Genomic DNA, 26,650 nt, shown 5'->3' with positions numbered 1-26,650 from the left:
ACAATACCGATAACCCCGAAACTTCTCCCGCTGCTCGAAAGAGGACTTCCCATATATAAATATTTACCTCCGTACCATTCCGGAACTCCTCATGACGTCCGAGATCTCATCCGGGACTCCGAACAACATTCGGGTTACTGCATATACATATCCCTACAACCCTAGCGTCACTGAACCTTAACTGTGTAGACCCTACGGGTTCGGGAGATATGTAGACATGACCGAGACGACTCTCCGATCAATAACCAACAGCGGGATCTCGATACCCATGTTGGCTCCCACATACTCCACGATGATCTCATCGGATGAACCACGACGTCGAGGATTTAAGCAACCCCGTATGCAATTCCCTTTGTCAATCGGTATGTTACTTGCCCGAGATTCGATCGTCGGTATCCCAATACCTTGTTCAATCTCGTTACCAGCAAGTCACTTTACTCGTACCGTAATGCACGATCCCGTGACCAGACACTTGGTCACTTTGAGCTCATTATGATGATGCATTACCGAGTGGGACCAGTGATACCTCTCCGTCATATGGAGTGACAAATCCGAGTCTCGATCCGTGTCAACCCAACAGACACTTTCGGAGATACCTGTAGTGCACCTTTATAGTCACCCAGTTACGTTGTGACGTTTGGTACACCCAAAGCATTCCTACGGTATCCGGGAGTTACACGATCTCATGGTCAAAGGAAAAGATACTTGACATTGGAAAAGCTCTAGCAAACGAACTACACGATCTTTGTGCTATGCTTAGGATTGGGTCTTGTCCATCACATGATTCTCCTAATGATGTGATCCCGTTATCAATGACATCCAATGTCCATAGCCAGGAAACCATAACTATCTGTTGATCAATGAGCTAGTCAACTAGAGGCTTACTAGGGACATGTTGGTGTCTATTATTCACACGTGTATTACAATTTCCGGATAATACAGTTATAGCATGAATAAAGACAATTATCATGAACAAAGAAATATAATAATAATGCTTTTATTATTGCCTCTAGGGCATATTTCCATCAAAGACCCTGCCTCCTGGTCGCTCTCGGTCACTCACGCAGCGGCACCGCTGCCAGTCCGCCACCCAAAAGCCTTGGCTTCACCATCCAACCCCCCCCCCCCCCACACATCGTCGCTGGAGAAGGCCGATCCATGATAAACTACAATGACATGGCCCCTCTGCCAGTACCCTCCCCTCACACGCTTCTCCACTAGGCACTCATAGTCCCTTCCTTGGCCATCTAGATCCCCTACTATTGTTGCTCGCCAGCTTGTCTCAGATATGGTCCTCTCTTTGCTGACTCGATGGTCAGTCTTGGACAACGGACGACGCCTGCAAGATGTTGTGTTCGATATTGGTCCGCGGTTCGGCCCCTGTTACCTCCTAATGTTGATGACCCCGTCCATCCGTGGTAGTGTGGTTGCCCGGGGTGCGGCATGTGTTTTGCGTCCACCCCTTGCTAGCACTGAGGTCCCCTGGGGCTAATACCTCGTCTGGCACTCAGGCCACTAACTGGTGTGTCATTACGGCCAACTCCATCCTGGTCGGTAGTGCAACTAGTATGTGGATGTGGCAACCATCCAACGATGCTCTGCCCCCTCCTCTGTTGTTTAAGAACCCTCTAGGTCTCGGGTGGTTAGTGCAGAGGCTCATGGTGCAAACTGTCCGGTTGGGTTTTGTGGGTCTATGCTCCTAGAGAAATCCCTACTCTTGTTTCATGCGTGAGCAAGCCATGGTGGCGATGTTGTGCATCTCAAATCCCTCCAAAGGCAAATGTTGACTTGCATTGCATTGACTTCTATGTTCTTTGTGCGATCTTGGTTGATCTTTACTCCTCGACGACATGAGATGGCAACCCCACCTTGAGTTGTTCACGTTATCCTCATGGCGGAGCTTCCCGGATAGGTTTGTATCAGTCGGTGGGTCTCACGCTTGAGCTTGCAGTCATGCCATTGTCACTCGTTGTTTTTGTTTTTCTCTTGTGTCACACCGCGGGGTTACCAAGATGCACGCGGGTGTTCTCGGCAACTGACAACATCTTGGTATTGTGATGTTGTCTGATGGTTCCCTACACGTTCTTGTGCCCTTGTGGTGATGATCTTTGTGTACGTCGGCTAGGCACTAACTTGTCTTGGGCAGCCATTTCTCTATTGTTCCTTTTTTCCATTTACTACTTGTGTGGTTTTCGACCCAGATTTCCTCATAAATGGCATCACTCTATTTATATTTTTGATTCAATTCCCCCTTATAAACTGCATCAATATCTTCTTGAAATGATATAACACTGAGGTGGGAGCATCCACCCATTGGCAGTATAAAAAGAACTCTAACACGGTACTCAAAATCAACTAATTCATCAACGATCCTAACAAGGGATTTTACTTCGGATCCTAACAACGGTATGCGAGATTGTACATGGATTTGTAGCCGGGGAAATTTCATGTCAAGTCATCGAGGGAGTTTGAAACACAGAAACAGGGACACATGATATATCCAGGTGTAGGTCCGCAATGCAGGTAAAAAGCCCTTCTTCATGCCATGCTCCTTTCTTCTATATATGTAGAGATACCATGATTACAATGTCGGGAGTACCTGCAAGGCAGGGAAACTCAGTGAGACGATGGTTGTGTTTACGATGGGAAGCGTTGTAATTTCTACGTGGTGTAGGCTAAAGTAGATTGGGCGGGGAGAGACCCCTTCTAAGGTAGGTCTTGGTTGCCTTATATTGAGGTTGGAGAGGAGGCTTCCTTGGGTGTCCTTCCTGGATTCAGCTTCCTCCTTCCACTCCAAAGTGATTAACCCATTTTGATGTCTTGTCCTTGGGCTTTGGGGGGCCAATAGATCGGTAATGAGGGCCCGGTCTCATGTGATTTGACTTATCATCGATAAGCACCGATCAGTATTTGTAATGGAGCTCGGTTCGCGAGTAAGGTTGATGTGGATACTTGTGGCCTGCATCTTGTTCCTTGGTGGGATGATGAGTTCATTTCTCCTCGGAGTCTCGTGGTGTTGTAGTCGAGCTACACAAGTTTGTCAGATTTAGATGTCCTCTAGTGGTTGTGCAATATGTTGTTTGATGTATATTCTTGGCGTGTAGCCGTGTAGGTGAACTTCATATTTGACGGGCGATGGGTCGTCAGGTGTCGTGTTTGGTTGGGATATTGAACTTGATGTAGGGCAGATGATGTATCGTTGCATGATGACAGTTGGTCGGTGGGTATGGAACTTGGTTTTTGGGTAGACGCACTATTGGATGACGATAGTAGCCTGACAGGTGTTGAGCTTGCTTCATTATATGGTGCTTCTTATTTCTCATAGATGTGAGGTTGATCTTGGTTCCGGCTGCTTACTTGGGTCTTTGTTCTCTTGAATGGTTGAGATTTATCCTTAAGCCCACGTGTCGCAGTGATATGCCTTGATGTGCTAAACCATCGTTAATTACCGATGGTGATGAAAACTATGGATGAGTAGGCCTCTGGGCGTTGCTCGAGTGCCTAAGCCGCGATATATGTCCGGTAGGAATGACGGCCGCAGATGTCAATGTCCTTCGTTTGATCTTCGTGAGATAAACAATATTTGTTTCTGGTGTCTGTTCGCGTGTCCATATATAAATTTATCACTATTGGGGAGAGTTGGTGCCTATTTTTGTCATTGGAAGCTGCATTGCTCTTTTCAATTATTGAGAGTTTTAGTGCTTGATATTTACGGTTGGGGAACATAATGCTTGGTTTTCGTCGTTTGGAGCAGCAAATCCTATTTCTGCAATTGGAAGTCGTAGTGCTTCAGTCTTACTCAGCAAAAATCGTAGTGCTCCCAGCCTGCGATCCAAGCAGTGCCATTGTTGCGTCTAGGCTCGTCGACCACACTTATTGATACTGGCGCTGCTTGAGAAGTCATCAGCTTGTGCCTGACCTGCGCTAAAATTAAGTTGCATTTCGGTCTGTGCCTCCTCTTTCGAGGCCTCTTCTTCCTGTGTTTCAATAGGCAGTGGAGGTTCTGGCACGTCATCATCACTGCTGATCCTAGCAGTGCCATCGTTGAGAGTAGGCTCATCGGCGGCATGTGCTGATGGTGGGAGCACCGCCTGATGGTCTGATTTTTTCGCTTGTGCCTGGCCTGCACCAAAATTAACACTAGTAGAAAACAGGGCTTTGGTCCAGGCCGGGTCAGCCCATTAGTCCCGGTTCAGTCTAGAACCGGGACCAATCACTGGTAGAAAAAGGGCCTATAGTCCCAGTTCGTAAGGGCCTTTAGTCCCGGTTCCTGAACTAGGACTAAAGTGTCGGTACTAATGCCCCGACCCTTTAGTCCCGGTTCAATCCAGAACCGGGACTGATGGGCCTCCACGTGGGCAGTGCGCAGAGCCCAGTCAGGAGACCCTTTGGTCCCGGTTGGTGGCACCAACCGGGACCAATAGGCATCCACGCGTCAGGATTTCTGTGGCTGGGGTTTTTGTTTTTTTTTTGAAAGGGGGGGGGGTTGGGGGTTTTGGAGGGTTAATTTAGGTGTTTCATATATTGTGTTAGCTAGCTGTAATTAATAGAGAGAAGTGTCCTCTCTTATGTCCGTGCTTGGTCGACGCTACGTACTATACATATGTATAGAGAGGACTAGACACGCTGGCTAGCTAGTAAGCAAACGAAGGAAACAGAAGATCGTCATGAACATATATGCATACAGAGAGAAGTGATATCGACCACCTCTCCTTCTTCGAGAGATTGGTCGAACAACAAGTTCTCGTATATCTATCTGACACTACCGGCTACATATATACAATAATTATCTCTTACAAATATAATCATACGGACTCAGGGTCCACATAGAATTATCCGTCTTTAGGGATCACGTGGTCAAGAAAGAATGCCGCCAATTCCTCTTGAATTGCTCGCATGCGAGCTGGTGCTAGGAGTTCATCCCGCTTCCGAAACATCTAATTTGAAGAAGGGGGTCAATACATATATATATATATATATGAATGAATGAAACTCAACACAAATGATGGTAATAAAATAAAATTGTTAATGTTGTTATTTACGTACTTCATATTGTTTGTTAGAGTACCCGCCCCGCTCACAGGTCGTGTGGCGGATGGACTCGCAGATATAGTATCCACAGAAATCATTTCCCTTGTTCCTGCCACAACCACTTTACAAGAAATAGAGGTCAATCAAACTGATAAGCAAGAATGCTAAATGGTATTGATGAAACTAGCGCTTGAATCACTAGGAGATGCGCGGAACATGCTACTATAGTACTTACTTTCGGGTGTCTAAATTCCAGCTCCTTCGGCAGTCCCGGAACTGTTTTGGTGAATTTTCTCCAAACCCTGCCGGACAAAGAAAACAATTACTTGATATCAGGAAATGAACAAAGTTGCTGATATGGTGGATAATGATCGATTTAACTTACTTCTGGAGTATTTGAGTCATGTCTGCATAGTCCTGGGGATCTTTTCGTTTTGAGTCTAAGACGGTTACTAGTCCCTGCTCAAGCTTAATCTCTAGGAGAATATAGTGGAAACTGCACACACATGCATAACTCATGAATTACATTACTATAACCCTGTTTTCTACTAGTGAATATGGGCATTGGTCCTGGTTCGTGAGCCCAGGGGGCCGGCCGGGCCACGTGGGCCATTGGTCCCGGTTCATCTGGACCTTTTGGTCCCGATTGGTGGGATGAACCGGGACCAATGGGCCTCGCTCCTAGCCCACCACCATTGATCCCGGTTGGTGGCTTGAATCGGGACCAAAGGCTCCCCTTTAGTCTCGGCTCATGTCACCAACCGGGACCAATGAGGTGCCTATATATACCCCCTCGCGCAAGAGCAGAGCACAGTGCTCTGTTTTTTCTGGCCGAGGGGGAGACGGCTTTGTGGTGCTCTAGCTCACCTCCTATGCACATGAGGTGTTCGATGGAATGCCCGAGCCACACTACTTAAGCTTTCTCTAGCTCACCTCCTATGCACCAAGCTCCATTTTCCTCGAGATTTGTCTAGATTTAGCAGTCCATCACGCCCCGTCCCCGTCTTCACCGCCGTCGACCACCCACGCCGATCTCATCACCGACACCACCGTGGTGAGCCTCTTGTTCTTATCTTCTTTCTGAAAGGAAAAATATTCTTACTTGTATGTTTAGATAGATACTTGTATCATTTTCTTACATTTATTATTGCATCTTATATAGTGCGATGGTTTTGGTATCCGCCCCAGTCGGCCCTCGTCCTGTCTATGATTCGGATGTGGTATGTATATTATCTTTATAACTATTGGTTCATTTATTGTTTATGAAAATTATGCCGACCAACGTGACATAGATTTTATTTATCTAGGATGTATGTGAATCGGAAATGCCAACCGACCCTATTGTCGAGAGGTTAAATTTAGTTGAAGAAGAAAACAATTTGTTGAAGGAAAAAATAAAAAAATTGAAGAGGAGAAGATGATATTGGAGTTGCATGTTGCGGATGTCGTCGATGATCACAAGGTCAAGATGGATGCAATGCGCTTGAAGATTAGAAAGATTAGAAAATATGCCATTCATACCGAGGCTTGGTATCATTATGTCGTTGGATCAATTGTTACCTTGGTTGCGATTATGATCACATTTGTTTTCGCATTGAAATGTTTTACATAGTTTCAATGTATGGTTTAATTAATTAGATGCTCTGGAGAGCTATATGTTGTTAGATGAGAACTATGTATGCACTTTGGTTTTAATGTGATGATGAACTTCTATTAATTTGGACACTTAATTATATATAATGCACGCAGATGAACCGGCAATGGATGTACGGTGACAGACACACCCGCGAGTACATTAAGGGCGTGCATGAGTTTCTCGATGCGGCTGAGGCAAACAAGCAGAATGGTTTTATGTGTTGTCCATGCACTGAATGTGGGAATACGAGGTCTTACTCTAACCGGAAAATCCTTCACTCCCACCTGCTTTACAAGGGTTTCATGCCACACTATAATGTTTGGATGAGGCACGGAGAAATAGGGGTTATGATGGAAGATGGCGAAGAAGAAGACTACGATGACAACTATGTGCCCCCTGAATACGGTGATGCTGCAACGGGGGGAGCTGATGAAGATCAAGAGGAATCAGACGATGTGCCCAATGATGCTGCAACGGGTGAAGCTGCTGAAGATCAAGAGGAACCAGACGATGTGCCCGATGATGATGATCTCCGCCGGGTCATTGTCAATGCAAGGACGCAATGCATTAGTCAAAAGGAGAAGCTGAAGTTTGATCGCATGTTAGAGGATCACAAAAAAGGGTTATACCCCAATTGCGAAGATGGAAACACAAAGCTCGGTACCGTACTGGAATTGCTGCAGTGGAAGGCAGAGAATGCTGTGGCTGACAAAGGATTTGAGAATCTACTGAAAATATTGAAGAAGAAGCTTCCAAAGGATAACGAATTACCTGATAGTACATACACAGCAAAGAAGGTCGTATGCCCTCTAGGATTGGGGGTGGAGAAGATACATGCATGCCCTAATGACTGCATCCTCTACCGCGGTGCATACAAGGATCTGAACGCATGCCCGGTATGCGGTGCATTGCGGTATAAGATCAGACGAGATAACCCTGGTGATGTTGACGGCGAGCCCCCCAGGAAGAGGGTTCCTGCGAAGGTGATGTGGTATGCTCCTATAATACCACGGTTGAAACGTCTGTTCAAAAACGAAGAGCATGCCAAGTTGATGCGATGGCACAGTGAGAACCGAAAGAAAGATGGGAAGTTGAGAGCACCCGCTGACGGGTCGCAGTGGAGAAAAATCGAGAGAAAGTACCAGGATGAGTTTGCAAAGGACCCAAGGAATGTATGGTTTGCTTTAAGCGCGGATGGCATTAATCCTTTCGGGGAGCAGAGCAGCAATCACAGCACCTGGCCCGTGACTCTATGTATGTATAACCTTCCTCCTTGGATGTGCATGAAGCGGAAGTTCATTATGATGCCAGTTCTCATCCAAGGCCCTAAGCAACCCGGCAACGAAATTGATGTGTACCTAAGGCCATTAGTTGAAGAACTTTTACAGCTATGGAATGAAAATGGTGTACGTACGTGGGATGAGCACAGACAGGAGGAATTTAACCTTAAGGTGTTGCTGTTCGTGACCATCAACGATTGGCCCGCTCTCAGTAACCTTTCAGGACAGACAAACAAAGGATACCACGCATGCACGCACTGTTTAGATGACACTGAAAGTATATACCTGGACAAATGCAGGAAGAATGTGTACCTGGGCCATCGTCGATTTCTTCCGACCAACCATCAATGTCGAAAGAAAGGCAAGCATTTCAAAGGCGAGGCAGATCACCGGAAGAAGCCCGCCATGCACACCGGTGATCATGTGCTTGCTATGGTCAATGATTTACACTACGTAATCTTTGGAAAGGGTCCCAGTGGACTAGCTGTTCCGAATGACGCTGAGGGACATGCACCCATGTGGAAGAAGAAATCTATATTTTGGGACCTACCCTACTGGAAAGACTTAGAGGTCCGCTCCTCAATCGACGTGACGCACGTGACGAAGAACCTTTGCGTGAACCTGCTAGGCTTCTTGGGCGTGTATGGGAAGACAAAAGATACACCTGAGGCACGGGAGGACCTGCAACGTTTGCACGAAAAAGACGGCATGCCTCCGAAGCAGTATAAAGGTCCTGCCAGCTACGCTCTTACGAAAGAAGAGAAAGAAATCTTCTTTGAATGCCTGCTCGGTATGAAGGTCACGACTGGCTTCTCGTCGAATATAAAGGGAATAATAAATATGCCAGAGAAAAAGTTTCCAAACCTAAAGTCTCATGACTGCCACGTGATTATGACGCAACTGCTTCCGGTTGCGTTGAGGGGGCTTCTACCGGAAAACGTCCGATCAGCCATTGTGAAGCTATGTGCATTCCTCAATGCAATCTCTCAGAAGGTGATCGATCTAGAAATCGTACCAAGGCTAAGGAGTGATGTGGTGCAGTGTCTTGTCAGTTTCGAGCTGGTGTTCCCACCATCCTTCTTCAATATCATGACGCACATCCTAGTTCATCTAGTCGACGAGATTGTCATCCTGGGGCCCGTATTTCTACACAATATGTTCCCCTTTGAGAGGTTCATGGGAGTCCTAAAGAAATATGTCCGTAATCGCGCTAGGCCAGAAGGAAGCATCTCCATGGGCCATCAAACAGAGGATGTTATCGGGTTTTGTGTTGACTTCATTCCTGGCCTTAACAAGATAGGTCTCCCTAAATCGTGGTATGAGGGGAGACTGACTGGGAAAGGCACTTTTGGAAGAGACTCAATAATATGCAGGGACGGATATTCTTGGTCTCAAGCACACTACACAGTTCTACAGAACTCTACCTTGGTGACCCCGTATGTCGATGAACACAAGAACAGTCTGCGCTCCAAACACCCGGAGCAGTGCGACGACTGGATTACATGTGAACACATCAGGACTTTCAGCAGTTGGTTGGAAACACGTCTCAGAGGTGACAACATTGTTTGTGATGAGTTGTACTTGTTGTCCAGGGGACCATCTTTGACTGTATTGACTTACAAAGGATACGAGATAAATGGGAATACATTTTACACGATCGCCCAAGATCAAAAGAGCACCAACCAAAACAATGGTGTCCGCTTTGATGCGGCAACCGAGAGAGGAAAGGATACATATTATGGTTACATAGTGGACATATGGGAACTTGACTACGGACCTGATTTTAAGGTCCCTTTGTTTAAGTGCAAATGGATCAATCTGTTAGGCGGCGGGGTACAGGTAGACCCACAGTACGGAATGACAACAGTGGATCTGAAAAATCTTGGGTACACTGACGAACCATTCGTCCTAGCCAATGATGTGGCACAGGTTATCTATGTGAAGGACATGTCTACCAAACCGAGAAAAAGAAAAGATAAGGAAGCGAATACATCATACGATGAGCCAAAGTGCCACATAGTTTTTTCAGGAAAAAGGGACATCCTGGGAGTGGACGGCAAGACAGACATGTCTGAAGATTATGAAAAGTTTCATGAAATTCCTCCCTTCAATGTCAAGGTTGACCCAAGAATCCTGATAAACAATGAAGATTATCCATGGTTACGGCGCAATAAGCAAATGACACAAGCAAAGAAAAAGTGAAGACTTTCTCCTACAACTATTATGATGATACCATGCCAAATTTGTAACAGACGAGCATGCTATGCCAACTTTTCCAGAGTTCATTTGAAAACTATGAATTTAGGTTGAATTTTCTCTATAGGTGCATCTATGTTCAAATTTTAACTATTCAAATTTGAAAACTAATGGCACTAACAGAAAGTTTATATTTTTTCTAAAACTAATGGCACTAACATAAAGTTTATAATTTTGCTGACCTAAAAGCAAAAAGAATTAAAAAATAAAGAAAAAAATAAAAGAAAATAAATAATACAGAAACCAAAACAAAAAACTGGAAAAAAAATAAAAATAACAACAATAAGTATTTTGTTGTAAGTAGAAACAAAATAAAATAAATAAAGCAACAAAGAAAGCAAAAAAAGTAAAAAAGTGTTTTCAAATTTGAAAACTAATGGCACTAACAGAAAGTTTATAATTTTTCTAAAACTAAAAGCAAAAAGAATTAAAAAATAAAGCAAAAAACAAAAGGAAATAAATAATGCAGAAAACAAAACAAAAAACTGGAAAAAATATGGCTCACCCCTATAATATTTGATACGACTAACTAAAATTACCAAATTGAGTATAATGATAAAACACAGTAATATTAAATAGCAGGAAAAAGATTGACTCAAAAATCAATTTTTATAGTAAAGTTATTCATAAACTAGTGATTCACACAAATTTAAAAAAAATCAAATTTAAACTATTCAAATTTTAAAACTAATGGCACTAACAGAAAGTTTATAATTTTTGTGACCTAAAATAAAAAAGAAATCACTACAAAACTATAAGTATTTAGTTCTAAGTAGAAACAAAAAAAAGTGCCACCTACTGGGCCCCCACGGCCTGAATACGACTAGAAACCCTACCATGGGCCAGGATTCAGGCCCGCGGGAGGCCCGGTAGGCCCACAGGCACAGATTGCAGTGTTAGGCCCAAAAGCCTGCTTTAGAGAGGAGCTCGAGAGGGAAGGCGCACCGCACCTTATAAACAGGTGCGCCTCCCTCTCAACTAGCGAGGTGGGACTAAATATTTGAGTTCGGGGCAGCACAGGCCTTTGGTCCCGGTTGGTGGCACCAACCGGGACTAAATGGGGGCATTAGTCCCGGTAGGTGCTACGACCCGGGACTAATGCCCCCCTTTAGTCCCGGTTGGTGCCACCAACCGGGACCAAAGGTCGCCGCTTCCCGCCCTTTGGGCTGCTGAAAAGAGGCCTTTGGTCCCGGTTGGTGGCACCAACCGGGACTAAAGGGGGGCATTAGTCCCGGGTCGTAACACCAACCGGGACCAATGCTCTTGCTATATATACAGCACTTTGCAGTTTTCGCCAAAATCCGTCTGTTTCTTCTCGCCCCGACGCCTTCTGCTCCTCGTCGTCGTCGCCGCCGAGCCCTACCCCGACGCCGTCAGGCTGGTCCACCTCACCGTCGCCGCCGCTGAGCCACTGCCCTGACACCGTCGCCGCGCCCGCCACCCCTTCCGGCCCCGACACCATCGCCGTTGCCGCGCGCGCCGCCCCTGCCCCGACCCCGTCGTCGTCGCCGCGCGCGCCATCCGTTCCCCGACCCCGTCGTCATCGCCGTGCGCGCCGCCCCTTCCCCGACCCCGTCGCCGTCGCCGCACGCGCCGCCCCTTCCCCATCCCCATCGCCGTTGCCCCGACCACACGCCGCTACCTTCGGTCCAGCCACTGGCGCCCTTTCCTCTTATTTTTTTCATTATTATAAAATGTGCACATATGTATATGTTCTCTGTGTATATATGTTCATACACTAGTAGAAAACAGGGCTATGGTCCAGGCCGGCTCAGCCCATTAGTCCCAGTTCAGTCTAGAACCGCGACTAATGTGAGCATTGGTCCCGGTTCGTGTGGCTAAGGCATTAGTCCCGGTTCATCTAGACCTTTTGGTCCCGGTTGGTGGGATGAACCGGGACCAATGGGCCTCGCTCCTGGCCCACAACCATTGGTCCCGGTTCGTGCCACAAACCGGGACTAAAGATTAGACCTTTAGTCCCGGTTTGAGGCACGAACCGAGACTAATGGGGATGAGACCTTTAGTCCCGGTTCGTGCCACGAACCGGTACTAAAGGTCCCATTTTCAAACTATACCCCCCTGGTGGATCGCCTTTTCAGTTTTTAAAAAAATAAAAGAAAATGATGGAAATGTCAAAAAAGTAAAAGAAAATAAGTTTCACATGTGATATGTGGTCTAGTTGTTGGGAAAATTTACAAATATGAATTTAGACTTTATTTACAAATCTCTCTGGAATTTGTAAAATGGGCATAACTTTTGCATACGAACTCGGATGAAAAAGTTTTTTATATGAAAAATCATCTACTCGAAAAGTTACATCCGATGGAGACCGCCTACGGCCTGTTTGCAAATTTCTAGAATCCTCATATTCCAAAAGGAAAAAAAGTTATGCTCAAATTTCAGTTTTTTTAAATGTTCAGTAAATCTGGTCAAACTATGGTCAAACTACTTATTCAAGAAGTATTAGTGTTACTAAATAATTATTCAAGAATATTAGTGTTATTAAATAATTATTTCACCTTTTTTGAATTTTGGTCAAATCTGGTCAAACTATGGTCAAACTGTGGTCAAACAATGGTCAAACTACTTATTCAAAAATATTAGTGTTACTAAAAAATTATTGTTTTTTAGAACAATAGTTTTAAACTCAAACAGTGAAATATGTGACTTCATGCTCAAGCTAAATTCCTGAGGGTTAATAGGATTGACATCTTACTATTGTCAGGAAAACAACAAGTGCAGACTTGGAAACGAGGGAGAATAGAACCCGGAAGTTAAGCGTGCTCAGGCTGGAGTATTGAGAGGATGGGCGACCGTTCGGGAAGTGAGATGATTTGGAATGACGAGGGGTGATTAGAGATTAAATTGAGCAGTGATGAGGGGTGATTAGAGATTAGAGGTTAAAATAATTCAGAAATTTGAAAATAAAAAAAATTCAAGAAAAATTCAAAGAAAATTTCAAAAAAAAAATCAGGAAATTTCCTTTAGTACCGGTTGGTGTTACCAACCGGGACTAAAGGTGGACCGGCCACGTGGAGGGCCTTTAGTCCCGGTTCTGGATTGAACCAGGACTAAAGGGTCAGGGCATTAGTACCGACACTTTAGTCCCGGTTCCAGAACCGGGACTGAAGGCCCTTACGAACCGGGACTAAAGGCCCTTTTTCTACTAGTGATATATGCAAAAGTTAGATTTTAGAAAAACTTTATATATGCAAAAGTTTATATATGCAAAAATTTATACATATATGCAAGTATATATGTATTTTATATATGCAAAAATTTATATATCTAGCTAGGAAGAAGGAAGAAAGGAAGAAGAAGAAAAACTTATATATGAGAAATGAATGTATGTATGTATATATGAGAAATGTATGTATGTATAGATGTATGTATGTGGATACATGAGGGGGGTCGATATAACCCCTCTCCGATAGCATTTTTATGCATTTTAGGTTAGTGTATATATATGTTGATGTATATATGCAAAAGATAGATTTTTAGAAAAAATACTATTTTTTCTGTTGATGATATGATGATGTTTTTTTTCATATAAGCATTTTTTCATATATGTATTAATTTTTTTAAGTTGTTAGTAGATATCGATTTTAGGTTAGTGCATTTTATCACTGATTTTAGGTTAGTTGATCGATTTAGTGCATTTTATGTTTGTTGCATTTTAGGTTAGTGCATTTTATGTTAGTGGAGAGGAAAAAGTAAAATAAGGAAAAGGAAAATAAGTAGAGAAAGAAGGAGAACAAGAAGGAGAAGACGGGGAGAGGAAGAAGAGGAAGAAGAAGAAAAAAAGAGGAGAAGAAGAAGGAATAGAGGACCTTCTTCTCCTTTTTTTCTCCTCTTTTTTTTCTTCTTCTTCTTAATTTTTATCGGGAACGAGGGTGTCGAGGATCGCCGAGGGGTCGAGGGTCGGGAACTAGGGTAGAGGGTCGACAGTCGTTAAGGGGTCAAGGGTCGAGGGTTTCAGGGTCGAGGGTTCGAGGGTTCTATAGGGTCGAGGGTCGAGGGTTCCAGGGTCGTCTAGGGGTCGAGGGTTCCAGGGTCGTCGAGGGTTCGAGGGGTCGAGAGAGGTTTCCTAGTGTCAAAGTATTGAAGAAATCCATGGCTTCATCATTAGCCGGAAGTAACCAAGGCATGACGAAGTCCTCCAAAATTATTTTGGAATGGTGTCCCGGATAGGATAATTTGCCTTTTTGCATGAATTTCAGCAAAGGCCTTCCAAATAATGATATTTGGAAGGTTCTTGCTGAACTTTGTATCAAAAAGCGAATTATCCTATCTAGGACTCCGTTCCAAAATAACTTTGGAGAGCTTCATACCATCATGCACATGTTACTTTCGCCTAATGATGAAGACATGGTTTTGTTGAATCCTTTGACACTACGCAACCTCCCGACCCCTCGGCGATCCTCTCGAACATGAGAGGAAGAAGAGGATCGCCGAGGGGTCGAGGGTTCCAGGGTCGTCGAGGGTTCGAGGGGTCGAGGATCGCCGAGGGGTCGAGAGAGGTTTCCTAGTGTCAAAGTATTGAAGAAATCCATGGCTTCATCATTAGCCAGAAGCAACCAGGGCATGACGAAGTCCTCCAAAATTATTTTGGAATGGTGTCCCGGATAGGATAATTTGCCTTCTTGTATGAATTTCAGCAAAGGCCTTCCAAATAACGATATTTGGAAGGTTCTTGCTGAACTTTGTACCAAAAAGCAAATTATCCTATCTAGGACTCCGTTCCAAAATAACTTTGGAGAGCTTCATACCATCATGCACATGTTACTTTCGCCTAATGATGAAGACATGGTTTTGTTGAATCCTTTGACACTAGGCAACCTCCCGACCCCTCGGCGATGCTCTCGAACATGAGAGGAAGAAGAGGATAAAAAAGAAGAGGAAGAAGAAAAAAAAGAGAAGAAAGAATAGAGGAGTTCTTCTCCTCTATTCTTTCTTCTCCTCTTTTTTTTCTTCTTCTTCCTCTTTTTTATCGGGAACGAGGGTCCTCGAGGGACATAGACATAGTGTCGTCGTTGTCGATATATACCCCCTCCTGATAGCTTACTATGATTAGGTAGCTAGTTCTACATTTGGCACTAATATATCCATCTGTCATGTTTGAATAATAATCGCCATGTTGTAAATATTTGTAGAGGGACATAATCGCAGAAGGAAGTGATGCCGTCTCATTGTTTCTCAACGAAACCGATGGTCTGGAAGGAGAGGGTGAACAAGCTGGCTACGGTGACCTAATGCCGGTGCAAGAAGAAGAACATGAGGACGGCTCCGGTGACCCAATGCCGGTGCAAGAAGGAGACCTTGATGACGGCTCCAGTGACCGAACCGAGTCCGGCCAGGTATATATATTAGTTAAGCCTGTGCTGACTAGCTGATTGATGCATTCATTGTTTTGGTATGTACACATATTAATTAAGTCTTTGTTCTTTTTTCTAGCCCTCCGGATCGAGCACAACTTCAGTAAAGAGACGAGGCCCGAAGAAAAAGTTGAGCTCGGATGAAAAGTTTGAGATCATAGCAATCGCACCCGATGGCCAACCGATTGAACCCCTCCGGACAAAGAGCGCATTTGTTGCTCAGTGTGGGGTTCTGGTTAGGGACAAGATCCCGATAAGCATCCAGCAATGGTTTAAGCCGGCTACAGAAGACCCTGAGGTGTCTTATGTCAATGATATGCAGAAAAATGATCTTTGGACTGAGCTGAAATCAAATTTCACCCTACCGCCAGAGGATAATCCAGAGAACCCAGTTAAAGAGAAATTAATCAAGTCTTTTCCTCTTACGAGGATGGCAAAACTATTCAGGAGGTGGAAGAAAGAGCTGAATAAGTTTGTCGAAAATAATGAGACACCAGAATTCAAGGGCAGATATGAGAATATCAGAGATCACTCGCCCGCATTTGTGGCCCACAAGACATCGGAAAAGAGTAAGAAGTTGTCGGCGACAAACAAGCAAAATGCTGCGAAGAAGATGCTTCACCATCGCAAGGGGTCAGGTGGCTACCTCGTAGCCCGGCCTAAGTGCGCCAAGACTGAGAATGATCTGGTTGATAAAGGGATCGAACCAGAGACAATTAGCTGGCCAGACCGTTGCCGGACTTGGTTCTTCGGGGCTGGCGGAACCTTGGACCTTGTAACAGGGAAGTGCATTTGGACGAAGGATCCAATGGACATACCAGTCAGGAAGCTTAAGCAGTATATCGAAGCAGCGCAGCAAGGGAAGTTCTTTCCAGACAGAGAGAACGATGAGCTCACAATGGCCCTCGGGAATCCTGAGCACCCTGGACGGACACGAGGCACGCCAGGCTCCATTCCGTGGAAGGTTGGGTTTCCGGACACAGGCGGTTACAAATCCCATGAGAGGAGGAAAAAAGTGCAGCAGACCCAAATGCAGGCGCTGCAAGCAAGGGTAGACACGATAGAGGAACGAGAAGCAAATCGCAACAAACGTACTGCCGAAGCCTCCCCCGAAGCTACCCCGCCATCACAGCGCAGAAGCAGCGTGGCTTCCACCGAGCTGCTTCAGCCGGAGCATGACTTGATGGCTCCTGCCAGCTATCCCGTGGATGCTATCACGGAGTCTCAAAATTGCCACCTTATGACACAATGGATGAATTTGAAGGTCAAGGCGGCTATTGGCTCTGTTCATCCTACTGAACCCGGCGCAACTTTTCACTGCCGACCGATTCCAGAAGGATATGCTAGGGTGATGGTAGATGAAATAACGGAGGGATTTGAGGACCTCCAGCTTGACCACCCTACCGGTGAAGGGGAGACTCGGCTGGGGTCTGCTCTGAAGACTCCATGCCTATGGCGGAAGGAGCTCATCAACCTTCCAAACTGGACGCCTCCGCCTCCTCCTCCTCCTCCGGCGAGTCAGGGCACTCCGCCTGTTGGGGAACATAGTAATTTCAAAAAAAATCCTACGCACACGCAAGATCATGGTGATGCATAGCAACGAGAGGGGGAGAGTGTGATCTACGTACCCTTGTAGATCGACAACGGAAGCGTTAACTTGGTTGATGTAGTCGTACGTCTCCACGGCCCGACCGATCAAGCACCGAAACAACGGCATCTCCGAGTTCTAGCACACGTTCAACTCGATGACGATCCCCGGACTCCGATCCAGCAAAGTGTCGGGGAAGAGTTCCGTCAGCACGACGGCGTGGTGACGATCTTGATGTACTACCGTCGCAGGGCTTCGCCTAAGCACGCTACAATATTATCGAGGACTATGGTGGAAGGGGGCACCGCACACGGCTAAGAATATGATCACGTGGATCAACTTGTTTCTCTAGGGGGTGCCCCTACCTCCGTATATAAAGGTTCAAGGGAGGGGTGCCGGCCGGCCAGGAGAGGCGCGCCAGGAGGAGTCCTACTCCTTTTGGGAGTAGGACTCCCCCCTTTCCTAATTGGAATAGGATTCGCGAGGTGGGAAAAGAGAGAGAGAGAAGGAGGGGGGCGCCGGCCCCCTGTCTCCTTGTCCTATTCGGACTAGGGGGGAGGGGCGCGCGGCCCAGCCCTGGCTGCCTCTCCTCTTCTTCCACTAAGGCCCATTAAGGCCCATATAGCTCCCGGGGGGTTCCGGTAACCTCCAGGTGCTCCGGTAAAATCCAGATTTCACCTGGAACACTTCCGATATCCAAACATAGGCTTCCAATATATCAATCTTTATGTCTCGACCATTTCGAGACTCCTCGTCATGTCCGTGATCACATCCGGGACTCCGAACAACCTTCAGTACATCAAAATGCATAAACTCATAATATAACTATCATCGTAACCTTAAGCGTGCGGACCCTACGGGTTCAAGAACAATGTAGACATGACCGAGACACGTCTCCGGTCAATAACCAATAGCAGAACCTGGATGCTCATATTGGCTCCTACATATTCTACGAAGATCTTTTATCGGTCAGACCGCATAACAACATACGTTGTTCCCTTTGTCATCGGTATGTTACTTGCCCGAGATTCGATCGTTGGTATCCTATACCTAGTTCAATCTCGTTACCGGCAAGTCTCTTTACTCGTTCTGTAATACATCATCCCACAACTAACTCATTAGTCGCAATGCTTGCAAGGCTTAAGTGATGTGCATTACCGAGAGGGCCCAGAGATACCTCCCCGACAATCGGAGTGACAAATCCTAATCTCGAAATACGCCAACCCAACATGTACCTTTGGAGACACCTGTAGAGCTCCTTTATAATCACCCAGTTACGTTGTGACATTTGGTAGCACACAAAGTGTTCCTCTAGCAAACGGGAGTTGCATAATCTCATAGTCATAGGAACATGTATACGTCATGAAGAAAGCAATAGCAACATACTAAACGATCGGGTGCTAAGCTAATGGAATGGGTCATGTCAATCAGATCATTAAACTAATGATGTGATCCCGTTAATCAAATAACAACTCTTTGTCCATGGTTAGGAAACATAACCATCTTTGATTAACGAGCTAGTCAAGTAGAGGCATACTAGTGACACTCTGTTTGTCTATGTATTCACACATGTATTATGTTTCTGGTTAATACAATTCTAGCATGAATAATAAACTTTTATCATGATATAAGGAAATAAATAATAACTTTATTATTTCCTCTAGGGCATATTTCCTTCAGTCTCCCACTTGCACTAGATTCAATAATCTAGATTACACAGTAATGATTCTAACACCCATGGAGCCTTGGTGCTGATCATGATTTGCTCCTGGAAGAGGCTTAGTCAACGGGTCTGCAACATTCAGATCCGTATGTATCTTGCAAATCTCTATGTCTCCCACCTAGACTAGATCCCGGATGGAATTGAAGCGTCTCTTGATGTGCTTGGTTCTCTTGTGAAATCTGGATTCCTTCACCAAGGCAATTGCACCAGTATTGTCACAAAAGATTTTCATTAGACCCGATGCACTAGGAATGACACCTAGATCGGATATGAACTCCTTCATCCAGACTCCTTCATTTGCTGCTTCCGAAGCAGCTATGTATTCCGCTTCACACGTAGATCCCGCTACAACGCTTTGTTTAGAACTGCACCAACTGACAGCTCCACCGTTTAATGTAAACACGTATCCGGTTTGCGATTTGGAATCGACCGGATCAGTGTCAAAGCTTGCATGAACATAACCATTTACGATGAGCTCTTTGTCACCTCCATATACGAGAAACATATCCTTAGTCCTTTTCAGGTACTTCAGGATGTTCTTGACCGCTGTCCAGTGATCCACTCCTGGATTACTTTGGTACCTCCCTGCTAGACTTATAGCAAGGCACACATCAGGTCTGGTACACAACATTGCATACATGATAGAGCCTATGGCTGAAGCATAGGGAACATCTTTCATTTTCTCTCTATCTTCTGCAGTGGTCGGGCATTGAGTCTGACTCAACTTCACACCTTGTAACACAGGCAAGAACCCTTTCTTTGCTTGATCCATTTTGAACTTTTTCAAAATCTTGTCAAGGTATGTGCTTTGTGAAAGTCCAATTAAACGTCTTGATCTATCTCTATAGATCTTTATGCCTAATATGTAAGCAGCTTCACCGAGGTCTTTCATTGAAAAACTCTTATTCAAGTATCCCTTTATGCTATCCAGAAATTCTATATCATTTCTGATCAGTAATATGTCATCCACATATAATATCAGAAATGCTACAGAGCTCCCACTCACTTTCTTGTAAATACAGGCTTCTCCAAAAGTCTGTATAAAACCAAATGCTTTGATCACACTATCAAAGCGTTTATTCCAACTCCGAGAGGCTTGCACCAGTCCATAAATGGATCGCTGGAGCTTGCACACTTTGTTAGCTCCCTTTGGATCGACAAAACCTTCCAGTTGCATCATATACAACTCTTCTTCCAGAAATCCATTCAGGAATGCAGTTTTGACATCCATTTGCCAAATTTCATAATCATAAAATGCAGCAATTGCTAACATGATTCGGACAGACTTAAGCATCGCTACGGGTGAGAAGATCTCATCGTAGTCAACCCCTTGAACTGGCCGAAACCCTTTTGCCACAAGTCGAGCTTTGTAGACAGTAATATTACCGTCGGCGTCAGTCTTCTTCTTGATGATCCATTTATTCTCAATTGCTTGCCGATCATTGGGCAAGTCAACCAAAGTCCACACTTTGTTCTCATACATGGATCCCATCTCAGATTTCATGGCTTCAAGCCATTTTGCGGAATCTGGGCTCACCATCGCTTCTTCATAGTTCGTAGGTTCATCATGATCTAGTAGCATGACTTCCAGAACTGGATTACCGTACCACTCTGGCGCGGATCTCACTCTGGTTGATCTACGAGGTTCAGTAGTATCTTGTTCCGAAGTTTCATGATCATTATCATTAGCTTCCTCACTAATTGGTGTAGGTGTCACAGAAACAGTTTTCTGTGATGCACTATTTCCAATAAGGGAGCAGGTACAGTTACCTTGTCAAGTTCTACTTTCCTCCCACACACTTCTTTCGAGAGAAACTCCTTCTCTAGAAAGTTTCCGAACTTAGCAACAAAAGTCTTGCCTTCGGATCTGTGATAGAAGGTATATCCAATAGTCTCCTTTGGATATCCTATGAAGACACATTTCTCCGATTTGGGTTCGAGCTTATCAGGTTGAAGCTTTTTCACATAAGCATCACAGCCCCAAACTTTCAGAAATGACAACTTTGGTTTCTTGCCAAACCATAGTTCATAAGGCGTCGTCTCAACGGATTTTGATGGTGCCCTATTTAATGTGAATGCGGCCGTCTCCAAAGCATAACCCCAAAACGATAGCGGTAAATCAGTAAGAGACATCATAGATCGCACCATATCTAGTAAAGTACGATTACGACGTTCGGACACACCATTACGCTGTGGTGTTCCGGGTGGCGTGAGCTGCAAAACTATTCCGCATTGTTTCAAATGTTCACCAAACTCGTAACTCAAATATTCTCCTCCACAATCAGATCGTAGAAACTTTATTTTCTTGTTACGATGATTTTCAACTTCACTCTGAAATTCTTTGAACTTTTCAAACGTTTTAGACTTATGTTTCATTAAGTAGATATACCCATATCTGCTTAAGTCATCTGTGAAGGTGAGAAAATAACGATATCCGCCACGAGCCTCAATATTCATCGGACAACATACATCTGTATGTATGATTTCCAACAAATCTGTTGCTCTCTCCATAGTACCGGAGAATGGCGTTTTAGTCATCTTGCCCATGAGGCACGGTTCGCAAGTACCAAGTGATTCATAATGAAGTGGTTCCAAAAGTCCATCGGTATGGAGTTTCTTCATGCGCTTTACACCGATATGACCTAAACGGCAGTGCCACAAATAAGTTGCACTATCATTATCAACTCTGCATCTTTTGGCTTCAACATTATGAATATGTGTGTTACTACTATCGAGATTCAATAAGAATAGACCACTCTTCAAGGGTGCATGACCATAAAAGATATTACTCATATAAATAGAACAAGCATTATTCTCTGATTTAAATGAATAACCGTCTCGCATCAAACAAGATCCAGATATAATGTTCATGCTTAACGCTGGCACCAAATAACAATTATTTAGGTCTAATATTAATCCCGAAGGTAGATGTAGAGGTAGCGTGCCGACCGCGATCACATCGACTTTGGAACCGTTTCCCACGCGCATCGTCACCTCGTCCTTAGCCAATCTTCGCTTAATTCGTAGTCCCTGTTTCGAGTTGCAAATATAGCAACAGAACCAGTATCAAATACCCAGGTGCTACTGCGAGCATTAGTAAGGTACACATCAATAACATGTATATCACATATACCTTTGTTCACCTTGCCATCCTTCTTATCCGCCAAATACTTGGGGCAGTTCCGCTTCCAGTGACCAGTCTGCTTGCAGTAGAAGCACTCAGTTTCAGGCTTAGGTCCAGACTTGGGTTTCTTCTCTTGAGCAGCAACTTGCTTGCTGTTCTTCTTGAAGTTCCCCTTCTTCTTCCCTTTGCCCTTTTTCTTGAAACTAGTGGTCTTGTTGACCATCAACACTTGATGCTCCTTCTTGATTTCTACCTCTGCAGCTTTCAGCATTGCGAAGAGCTCGGGAATAGTCTTATTCATCCCTTGCATATTATAGTTCATCACGAAGCTCTTGTAGCTTGGTGGCAGTGATTGGAGAATTCTGTCAATGACGCAATCATCTGGAAGATTAACTCCCATCTGAATCAAGTGATTATTATACCCAGACATTTTGAGTATATGCTCACTGACAGAACTGTTCTCCTCCATCTTGCAGCTATAGAACTTATTGGAGACTTCATATCTCTCAATCTGGGCATTTGCTTGAAATATTAACTTCAACTCCTGGAACATCTCATATGCTCCATGACGTTCAAAACGTCGTTGAAGTCCCGGTTCTAAGCCGTAAAGCATGGCACACTGAACTATCAAGTAGTCATCAGCTTTGCTCTGCCAGACGTTCACAACATCTGGTGTTGCTCCAGCAGTAGGCCTGGCACCCAGCGGTGCTTCCAGGACGTAATTCTTCTATGCAGCAATGAGGATAATCCTCAAGTTACGAACCCAGTCCGTGTAATTGCTACCATCATCTTTCAACTTTGCTTTCTCAAGGAACGCATTAAAATTCAATGGAACAACAGCACGGGCCATTTATCTACAATCATACATAAACAAGCAAGATACTATCAGGTACTAAGTTCATGATAAATTTAGGTTTAATTAATCATATTACTTAAAGAACTCCCACTTAGATAGACATCCCTCTAATCCTCTAAGTGATTACGTGATCCAAATCAACTAAACCATGTCCGATCATCACGTGAGATGGAGTAGTTTCATTGGTGAACATCACTATGTTGATCATATCTACTATATGATTCACGCTCGACCTTTCGGTCTCCGTGTTCCGAGGCCATATCTGTATATGCTTGGCTCGTCAAGTATAACCTGAGTATTCCGTGTGTGCAACTGTTTTGCACCCGTTGTATTTCAACGTAGAGCCTATCACACCCGATCATCACGTGGTGTCTCAGCACGAAGAACTTTCGCAACAGTGAATACTCAGGGAGAACACTCCTTGATAATTTAGTGAGAGATCATCTTATAATGCTACCGTCAATCAAAGCAAGATAAGATGCATAAAAGATAAACATCACATGCAATCAATATAAGTGATATGATATGGCCATCATCATCCTGAGCTGGAGTAAGTAGATCGAGAGGTTGTTCCGCCCGTTGTCCCCGAAGATGGGTAATATGTTCTCATACAATGTTGCTCCAACTTTTTTCTAGAGGCCTTAGCTGGTGAGCGATCCCAGTCCGCGGCAGAGAACAAGACAGCAAGCGAGCATACCTTTGTTCGATTCTTTTCCACCAAACACAGAAGTTTAAGGAGAACTGTAGGTCGGTGGCTACCTAAGGAAACTCCGATTCGATCCCCCCCCCCGGCTGGGAGGCATCTACCTCATCCCGATCACGAGGAGAGGTTCACCATGATGGGGGTCAGGTACTTTAATTCTTTGCGTTCTGGAAAGAATGAAATGCATAGGGGACCATCCTCTTTTTTGCGGCATGCTCTCTGATTTACGGATTCGCGGGGGCCGAGGGCCAACCTTAGTTGACTGACAATTACAAAGGCTTGCGAAACAAAGTAGCGCCTTTGAAATGGAATCTTAATTAACTATCAGTGGTGCGAAGCAGCTTAGCCCCGGGGAGCTAAAGGTTATACCTTTCTAAGCGAACTGTGGTTCTTCTATGTAGGGTATTCCTCCTTTACTCTCTTAAGTAACGTTGAGCTAAGTGACTTTGTGTAGCGTAGTAGAATGAAGGCTACGTACACACCGACACTCTCTTATCCCTAAGCCTCTTCGCTAACTCGCTCGCCTACAAAAATGAGTAGGCGAGGCTAGGCAAACTCAACTGCTGACTTTGACTGTACTGTAGTAGACTTTCTAGCCTTTTATTTTAGAACCCTTTCTCATGTTCTTTCATCCATCAAGGAGGCGAACCGTTAGGTCCTTAGTAGCATTGACAAAGAAGAAGAGCCGGTGAAAACAAAAGAAATCTAGAATTTCCAATAGTGAGACCATCTTGACAAGCTACCTTTCCCCTTGATATGAGGTGTGAAGAGAAACAACTCTTTTTTATGACTTCCACTTCTGGATCCCGGCCCGGAAAAGTGGCCGACCCCTTGATGAATGAAAGAAAGGGTTTATGAGCCCTAGCCCTATAAGCCCACACCTGTGTAGAGTAGATCGTTCAACACCTACAGCACAAACCCATTTTGACCAATTGGTCCGTATATCATAGACGACCGAACGGCCGCCCCCCGTCTTACTAGACCAACCTGCTATAATTATTCCATAAACACCTAGCGAAGATATGGCAAACAAATAAAGTAGCCTATTTTCGGATCTGACAATACCATACCATAATCAAAAGGTACAATGGCCCAAGCGACCAGACTTAACATAAATGTAGCCACCGGAGCCATTCTAAAAAGGGAGAAATTAGCACTACTTGGTGAAATAGGTTCTTTTAGAATCAATTTCAAAACCATCTGCTAGAGGTTGTAACAATCCGAACGATCCCACTACATCACGACTCTTTCGACGTTGCACAAAAGCCATTACTTTACGTTCAGCTAGCACTAAAAAGGCTACTCCTAGTAGAAGTGGTAGAATTAAACAAAGTATTTCCGCTGGAACAACTACGTACATTTTCGATTTTCTATTCACTCATGATCGGGCCTGACCTGGTCGACCCGATCAAACTATTTCACTTATTATCTGGCCTGGTTGACCCAATCATGATATTGAAGGATGGGACCTTTTATCGAAAAACTCCGGATCCGGAGAAGTTTTGAAGGTAGTGCTCCTGTTACGTTACTTCGAATGGAATCCTCACTTGACTAAGCATATGCGAAAATGTGGCTGAGAGTAAGCAATCCCCTTTCCTAGTGGTTGAGTCATGATCAGAAATATTGCAAAAGAAAGTGAAATGTCCTATCGTCGTCCCAATTTGGGTAATCCACGATGTCTCCATTTTATGTATCCATCTTGACTCGTTTTCGGTGTATCGATAGTTCGTTGTATTACACTTTGTACTAACCTACAGGCCGTGCTTAGGCGAAAATTGATATCAGTGAAGTAATCCCGGAACTCTAGAAATCATGAAGAATTTATTCCATTTTGTTAAATATCACGAATATAGTGGAAAAAACTCTAGAACATTCCTTTGAATGGAATTGTTAATTGGGTTCGACTTGTTGTTCGACAAAATAGAAAGATGTCTCTCATATGTTATTGTAAGGTGATTCATTCATAATATTTCTTATGTGTGGTTTCAAGATGCTAAAAAGGTAGATTTCGTAATCGGCTTTTGAGCTCCATTATGTGGACTTCATCAATTTGTGAATTATGGACTTGGCGGTAGTGGTCAATACTAACTGCACCGTCTAAATGCTCCCCGACCAAGTTTGTGTACTCGTCAGGGTTGAGTTGAGGGGGCAGCCCATGCGCTAATTGGGCTTCGAGGTGGATATACGCGAAAAAGCTTGCTTGCTATTGAGGCATGTTCTGTCCTAAACTGTTCCAGAATGTTATTTGTTTCATAGGAAGATTCCAAAAGCACATTGATGCCGAAAGAATCTTCGGAACCGGTGGAGAGGCTATTCTGATTGAAGGCTAGACAAATAACATGACTGAGGTATGTAAATAAAACCTGTGAAATAGCTATATAATATGATCTAAATATAGAAGAATACCAAAGATAATGGATTGCAAAATAATATTTTTAGCTTTCTTTTTCTTTTGTGCGTGCTTTTCGCCTGCCTTCCCGACCGCGGATAGGCTACGGGGCTTTGCACTTCGGCCCCATTGTGTGAATACCACATCAAGGTGACAGGATTCGAACCTATGGCCCTCTATACCCATAACAGATGCGTTGACCAGACTACGCTACACCTCATCTCCCCCTCAGAACATATGGATCTACCCGATCCATAAAGAAAAGAACCACCGCTTTTAGGAAATTTTGACAATTCTCTTTCACTTGCATTTTCTTTCATGACTGCTCGCTCTCGTTCTTCTTACATCTTGCCCTTTTTTCTTGAGAATTGTATCTGTGGCTACTGTTGTTTTTGTCTGTCCCCAATAATGAACTCTCGTTGACCGCGCCCTATAGTGATCATCGAATCGATAGCAATAAGCCCTGTTTGAAGAGGTTCGTATATGGAACGCCTGGAAATTCTACTTGGAGCAGGAGATTCAATTAAGAGAGATTCGGAAGCTACAATTTCGCCTCTCCCATCAATAGGTTTAGCCAGTGCATTTATAACATGACCCAAGTTATATGCTCACCGGTATCTGAGCAATTCTTCCTGTTGCTTTTACAAAACTTCCCTCTTGATGCTAAACCATAGATCTAACTGAGTCAA

General features: G+C 44.4%; 1 pseudogene; it reads left to right on the top strand.

Moving 5' to 3' along the window:
* LOC123084152 (uncharacterized) overlaps positions 1–23,709 on the top strand; it is a 54,747-nt pseudogene extending 31,038 nt beyond the window's left edge.
* Positions 23,710–26,650: the final 2,941 nt, after the last annotated feature.

Source organism: Triticum aestivum, chromosome 4A (assembly GCF_018294505.1).
Source record: "Triticum aestivum cultivar Chinese Spring chromosome 4A, IWGSC CS RefSeq v2.1, whole genome shotgun sequence".
Taxonomy (NCBI): domain Eukaryota; kingdom Viridiplantae; phylum Streptophyta; class Magnoliopsida; order Poales; family Poaceae; genus Triticum; species Triticum aestivum.
Note: the sequence above shows the minus strand (reverse complement) of the source record. Positions and strands in the feature narration are given on the sequence as shown.